The sequence below is a fragment of the Triticum dicoccoides genome, chromosome 4A (genome assembly GCF_002162155.2).
Source record: "Triticum dicoccoides isolate Atlit2015 ecotype Zavitan chromosome 4A, WEW_v2.0, whole genome shotgun sequence".
Classification (NCBI taxonomy): domain Eukaryota; kingdom Viridiplantae; phylum Streptophyta; class Magnoliopsida; order Poales; family Poaceae; genus Triticum; species Triticum dicoccoides.
The window spans coordinates 71,631,461-71,639,394 of record NC_041386.1 but is presented as its reverse complement, the minus strand read 5'-3'; positions in this window follow the sequence as shown (position 1 = coordinate 71,639,394).

Here is a 7,934-nt window from a genome sequence, read left to right as displayed (position 1 = left end):
CTCCGACGAGTATTTCCGGACGGAGGGAGTACTCAATAATAAACATTCCACCTTTCAGATAACTTAAATCTCTTGGCAATAAATCAAGCACATATGAAGGCACAAAATTTTGAAACATGCACATTGTTATTCAAATATATTTGCTTCACTATTTCAGAAATTAGTCAAAGTTGGCCAATAGAGCAACTTTGGCTAGTGTTCGGTTGAATTGCCAAAAATTGGAGCCCAAACAATCAGCTGCCAATATTTTTAGAGTTGCCAAATATTGGCTCCAAACCAAGCAGGCTCTAAATGCTTATATCAAAAGACAATTCCATTTCAAGATCTAACAAATGGTCCAAAGTATTACTATACTGCGTGTCTTGGTTGGTCTCAGCTAAAGAAGATATCATACTAACGGGCATCTTAATATCAGCAAAATAAACATGGCAATACCGCATAAACATCAGCAACTGAGGTTGGCCTCCAATTGAGAACATTTTGCTTGTCAGCAACGGTAAGCTTGAAACCCTCATATCTGTTTGCAAATTCAGTAACTGACTCCCTTGTTTGGTTGCAAGCAGGAGTATTTAGGAGGTACTCGTATACCTGTTTGTCACAGCACTAAACATGAGAGCAGTTTAAGCATAAAAAAAGGACACAGATTGGATCAAGCATCAGAGAAACAAATGAGCACCTTGCACTCTGATGCAGCAACAGCCCCCAAACATCCCATGGGATCTGTTTTTGCACCTCTAATTCGTAAGAAGTCAAGAACTTCGAAGTTGGTGAGATGCCCTGCATTTGCTTTCTCTCTACGGAGCAACAAAGTGCATTGGATATTCAGAACTTCAGATGAGAAATACAGCCGAGCTTTTAAATTATTCAGCATCTAGTCTAGCTAAGTTAGCAAAACAAAATTAGGCTAGGACCAACATGTCAGTCTCAACTGTTAGACTATAAGTATGAGCTCAAATGCAGATTGTATTCATCTCTCACACAGGAGTACAAAGATATATAGCAGTACATCAGAGAGAGAGAGAGAAGGAGAGAGAATACACACGCACACGCTAGCTAAGCTAACCATCGATCCTAATCTCGTGGAGAGTCAGCAGCGGATAATACCGGCTGTGCTGCATGCATGGCGCATGCAGAGGCGGTGGTGCCCGTGGCGCGAGACCAGCGACGCTCCTGTCGCAAGACCAGCTCAAGCTGGTAATCATCAGTCTAACAGCCCCCCGCAGTCTCATCGTGGGCTTGCCGAACGTTGAAACTGGTCCGGAACTGCGCAAATGTAGCAGTGGGAAGACCCTTGGTGAAGATATCCGCGTACTGAGATGATGTAGGGACATGAAGCACTCGGACCTCACCGAGTGAGACCTTGTCACGGACGAAGTGAATGTCAATCTCAATGTGTTTGGTGCGTCGATGCTGCACTGGGTTAGCTGACATGTACACAACAGAGACATTATCACAATACACAACCGTAGACTTGGCGATAGGCTGGTGGAGCTCCTGCAACAACTGGCGGAGCCAAGCGGTCTCGACAACGACGTGGGCAACATCCCGATACTCCGCCTCAGCGCTCGGCCTGGAAACAGTAAGTTGTCGCTTCGACGACTAAGATATCAAGTTATCCCCAAGAAATACGCAAAAACCAGAGGTGGAGCGTCGTGTGTCAGGGCAGCCCGCCCAATCCGCGTCGGAATATGCTAAGAGAGTGGACGGAGAGGATGGATAAATGTGGAGGCCATAGTCCAGGGTGCCTTTAAGATAACGAATGATGCGTTTGACAAGATTATAGTGGGAGGAACGTGGGGCATGCATGAAGAGACATGCCTGCTGAACGGCATAGGACAGGTCGGGACGAGTGATAGTCATGTACTGGAGGGCGCCGGTTAGATTGCGATAGATAGTAGGGTTATCGAGGAGATCACCGTCAGTGATGGAGAGTTTGGCGCCAGAGTCGATGGGAGTGCGGATGGGATGACAATCGGCCATGCCAGCATGCTCTATGATATCCAAGGCATACTGCCGTTGAGAAAGATGGAGCCCTGTGGGTGAGTGAGTCACGGCAATGCCAAGAAAATGAGAGAGTGTACCGAGGTCGGTCATAGAGAATTCGCCACGAAGGAGAGAGATGATGTAGTGAAGGAATGAGGTCGATGAAGCCGTAAGAATGATGTCGTCGACGTAAAAAAGAAGATAGGCGGTGTGGTTTGTGGACTTGTAAATGAAGAGAGAGGTGTCACATTTAGAGGCAACGAACCCGATGGACGCGACGAACGCGGCAAAACGAGTAAACCAGGCGCGCGGAGCCTGCTTAAGGCCGTAAAGAGATTTCTTGAGGAGGCAGACGTGAGAAGGTGCAACGGGGTCTTCGAACCCGAGGGGCTGCTGGAAGTAGACGGTCTCAGCAAGATGACCATGAAGGAAAGCGTTCTTGACATCTAACTGGTGGATGGGCCAGGAGTGAGAGGTAGCGAGGGAGAGAACGACGCAGATAGTGCTGGGTTTGACGACGGGAGAGAAGGTCTCGTCGTAATCAACCCCCTCGGTCTGAGAAAACCCACGGACAACCCAACGGGCTTTATAGCGAGCAAGCGTGCCGTCAGAGTTATACTTGTGCCTAAAAACCCACTTCCTGATGGGAACACCGGAGGGGCGAGGGACAAGAGCCCAAGTCTCATTCTGAAGAAGAGCTTGGTACTCATCACTCATGGCGCTGGCCAGTGTGGATCAGCAAGAGCAGCCCGGTAGGTGCGGGGGAGTGCCGAGACACCACGAAAATCAGCAAGGAAGTTGAGGCGGCGTGAGGGTAAGTGAAAGTCGGATTTGGCACGAGTGCGCATGTTATGGGGGTTAGCAGGCGGTGCAACAGCAACGGCCCGTGGAGGGAGGGGTCTGGGGTTGGCAGTGCTACCAGAGGAGGAAGACGAGGGGCTACTATCGATCGAGGAAGAGGTCCGGGTGGCGGTGGAATCCGGTGTTGTAGCAACGGATGCGGCGGACGAGACGGCTGCCGTGGCAGCGTTTTCGCCGAGTGAAACGGCCACCGTGGCAGCGTTATCGCCAGGCGAAACGGCCGCCGTGGCAGCGGTTTTGCCGGGCGAGACGGCCGCCGTGGCAGTGCTGTCGCCGGGCGAAGTGGCGGTCGTGGTAGAAGTCCTAACGACGAACGGTGTCATCACGGGAGCGGAGGAGAGGGTTGGGCCGTCGTAGGAGGCCGGGTGGGAAAAGTCCATCGATGGGGAGGCCGTCGGGGTGCTAAAAAAGGGGAAAACAAACTCATCAAAGACAACGTGCCGGGATGTGTACACTTTGTTGGTGGAGCGGTCGAGGCAGCGATAGCCCTTGTGATCGAGAGGGTAGCCGATGAACACACACGCGACGGAGCGGGCGACCAGTTTGTGTGGTGCGGTGGCCTCAGTGTTGGGGTAGCATAAGCACCCGAAAACACGCAGGTGAGAATAAGAGGGTGGTGTGTGATGAAGGATTTCGTGAGGCGTGGTGAGGGATACCTTTTTGGTGGGACGAAGGTTGAGAAGGAGGGTGGCAGTGGTGAGAGCATCGGCCCAGTAGCGAGGAGGCATGGATGCTTGAAGTAAGAGCGTGCGGACCACATCGTTCGTCGAACGAATGGCATGCTCGGCTTTCCCATTCTGGGGGGACGTGTAAGGGCAGGAGAAGCGCATCACCGTGCCAAGGGGAAGTAGAAAGTCGCGGTTTTGGGTACTGTCAAACTCACGTCCGTTGTCACATTGGAGAGTACGGATGGTACGACCGAAATGCGTGCGGACATATCATGAAAGTAACGAAACACGGCAGGGACATCGGATTTCTGTTTGAGAGGAAAAGTCCATCGGTAGCACGAGAAATTATCAATGACTAAGAGATAATATTTGTTGCTAGAAACACTAGACAAAGGGGCAGTCCAAAGATCACAATGGAGTAATTCGAATGGACCAGTGGTGGAACTAAGAGAGGAACTGAAAGGTACGAACATGTTTTCCAGTCTGGGAAGCATGGCACAAGCGCCCATCAGAGACACTTTTATTGCAATGATCTAAATTTTTATTGTTACGAAAAGTGGCATCGCCGGGGTGACCCAAACGCCGGTGCCAAAGATCTGTAAGGCGTGAGACGGTGGTGACGTAGGCAGTGGGAGCAGGCGGTGGAAAAATGTCGTATAGTTCGCCGCTACTGTTGCACCGGAGGACCGCCGCCTTGGTTGCATAATCCTTCACAGAGAGGCCATGGGGATCAAATTCAACGGAACAATTGTTATCAGTAGTTAAACGACGAACATACAATAAATCTTTGATGAGATCAGGTGCAACAAGGACGTTATTGAGATAGAGGCCGATGTGGGTTTGGAAGAGTAGCAGAACCAACGTGACTAATGTGCAGAGAACTATCATTACCGACATAAACTGGGGGATAACCTGATACAGGAACGATGGAGGAAAGCTTACCAGGATCCGAGGTGATGTGAGCGGAGGCGCCGGAGTCCGCGACCCAGCCGCCGCTCGGAGACTGTAGGGACAGGTTGTGAAGAGCACCCATCAAGGCGGCGTGGTCGACGCCGTGTGAATCACAGGCCGCGGCGGGGGCAGGAACTGCTGCTGCGGTGGGGCTGGAAGGTACGCCTGCTGCTGCTGGTGGTGAACGCCGGCATGGGTGCAGGATGCAGATGAGGGCCGCCGTAGGTGTACCCGTACGCCGGCTGGAGCGGCCGTTGAGGGCTGCCGAACGCGGCATGCGCCTGAGGGCGCGAGCCGAGGAGGCCCGGGAGTGCCCGGGGCGGCGGCGGGAGCGGCATCGGGTAGGCGTACACATGCCCGGTCCAGGGATTGGGGCCGGAGGACGCACCCTGGTACCCCCCGTTGTTGGTGTAGCGCCGCCGCTTGTTGGCGCCTTGGTTCGGCGAGGGGGTGCCGGGCTTGCTACCGCCGCCCTGCTGCTTGGTGACGTTGCCGGAGGCGCCCTACGGAGATGGAGCAGGGGGACGGCCGTGAGCCGCAAGAGCGGTGTGGGAACCGGCCGGGAAGGTGCCGTCGGAGGTCATCTTGTCGTGGAGAAACATGCCGACGGCCTGCTCGAAGGGCATGGGGTTCGTCGACTTCTCGATGATGGCAGCCGTCATCCCGTGGCGATCCCGGTTGACGCCCCGAAGAAGCTGGATCACCAGCTCATCATCGTCGACGGGCTTGTTGACGTTGCGGAGGGTGTCCGCGACAGACTTGAGCCGGGCACAGAAGACCGGGATGGTGGAGTCGTCCTGCTTCACGGCGTAGAGCTTCGTCTTGAGATGGAACTGCCGGGAGCGCTGGTTGTTGAGGAAGAGCGCTTCCAGCTTGGACCAAAGCTCAAAGGCCGTGGCTTTCCGGTCCTGAACAAACCCGAGAAGTTCAGGACACATGGTGTTGTAGAACCAGGTTTTTACCGCTTTGTTGTTGATGGTCCACGTCGGGTCATGCTGATGATCGGAGAAGTCGGGCGAGACGTGGGCGTTCACATCGAACTGATCGAAGGCCTCTTCCATCAGCCCACGCCAGATGGAGTAGTTCTTCCCCTGCATGTCGAGGACGATGCGGACGCGGTGGAAGATGTTGGCGCCTTCGACGCGCTCGGCATGGAGCTGCGCCGCCGTCTTGAAGTGGGGAAGGGTAGGGGCGGCAAGGAGCGGCAGTGGGGAGGGGGCGACCTGCAGAGGGGAGGTGGCCGGTGGGGGAGGGGGAGGCGAGGAGGAAGCCTGAGGAGTGCCCAGGGCGGCGGCGGCCGTGGCGGCAGAGGTTTCCTCGGCCATGGCGGAAGCGAGAAAGGAGGATCACAAAACTGATATCATGTTAGACTATAAGTATGAGCTCAAATGCAGATTGTATTCATCTCTGACACAGGAGTACAAAGATATATAGCAGTACATCAGAGAGAGAAGGAGAGAGAATACACACGCACACACTAGCTAAGCTAACCATCGATCCTAATCTCGTGGAGAGTCAGCGGCGGATAATACCGGCTGTGCTGCATGCATGGCGCATGCAGAGGCGGTGGCGCCCGTGGCGCGAGACCAGCGACGCTCCTGTCGCAAGACCAGCTCAAGCTGGTAATCATCAGTCTAACATCAACAATTTATCTGCACAATTTCCCAATTAAACAAAACAAACTCCTCCTTGACAGGATCATCGCTCAGGGACAATTGTGTACCAAACTTAGTTTTGCAAGGGATTGCACAATGGAGAGGGAGAGGTTAGTGTAATGAAAGTGTGGAACTACAAGATTGTGACGGCACACAAAACATAAGCAACAAATGAGTACCGACATCTTCATCCTACTGTGCAAATTCGACGAAGTATTTCGGGCTGGACTGGACTGGGACGGTGCAGATTCAACCGCCCAGCGTCTCGGTCTGTGTGCTCGGAGACAACGGCGTCGTGGACTCGTGGTCTTGGTCAGGGCGGGGAGGTGGTTGGCTTCGACGGCGGCGACTAGAAGCGGTGACTGCGGGGAGGTCAGGGGTCGATCCGGGCGCGAGTGGCGGTAGCCGGAGGGTGGCGGCGGACTAGATTTCTTTTAGGAAATGCCATTCATTCTTTATTAAATCTTCGCATTTATTTTCAAAAAGGAAGAATACCCGGCCTCTGCATTCTTTATTAAATTTTTGCATAAAATAAATGATTTTTAGAATTTTTTTTATGTAGTACAACACTTAGACACATCTACGTGTGAACAATCTATGATTGGATGGTTAAAAAAACAGTGATATCCACTGAAATTAAAGGGTCAAGTTCACACCTTTTTTTTTCAGGTTCATTCATCTTGTGGAAAACAAAGGTTTCTCTTTTGTGATGTGCAATGCAAAAAAATGTTGATGACTCGTACATTTCAGTCCTTCAAATAAAAACACCCTACATAGATCTTTTGAGCTCTCAAATGCCCCCATTTTTATGAATGTCTTTCTAATAATAATAATAATAATAATAATAATAATAATAAATCATCGTAGATACACAAGTATGAGTTGCAATGCACTGGACATAAGGATACTGTGCATGGGCGTTCTTTTGGCTCCCTTAAGCATACGCTTCAGGATAAACTAAATGTACATATAAGTCTTTTTAGAGATGTTGTGCGTGGGCGTTCTTTATGTCCTCTATGTGTGGAACATTTCAAGAACTAAATACGTTATGATCTGGGAAATAAAACAAAATTAGTTCTCTAATGAGGATACTTTTGAGGCACTAAACTTGTTTTTTTTTCAAAAGACACAATACTTGTGTTTTTCATGAAAAAAAAATTCTCGAATATGCACGAGTGTGCATATTATATATTAAAGAAGAAAGGCAAAAGAGTGCCTCCACCATAGTTTACAAGAGTTCGTTACAACTCACTCCTCACTACTAGCCCACCTATACAATTCACGGAAGAAAACATCAACGTTGCCTTAAACTTGTGGGCACTCAGCCAAGTCATACCCTCGGACCTCACCTTACTCAGAAGTTCACTCATCGAAGGAGACGCTCCGTCAAATACAATCGCATTGCGATACTTCCCTAGTTCTCAAAGCGTTAGAATGGAAAACGTATGCAGATCCTTCCAACGTAGGTTGTGAGGCTTCTGCTTCTCCCTAAGCCATGAGCCAAGGGCATCCTGCGTCGTCGGCGTTGAGTCCAACTTGCCCAGAGCTTGACATATGACGGCCATACCGATCTGGCAAACACGCATGTTAGTAGCACATGGTTTATCGTTTCTTCCTCCTGGTTGCACAGAGGGCATGCGTCCTAATGCGGTAGTCCTCTCCGTGCAAGTCTATCTGAGGTCCAACATCGGTCCCTCAACGCGAGCCATGTAAAGAACTTGCAAGTGGAAGGTGCCCGAGACTTCCAAGTAAGCTCCGCTATGGGCTCAACAGTCCTGCCCCAAAACATTGACGCGTATGCCGACCTCACCGAGTA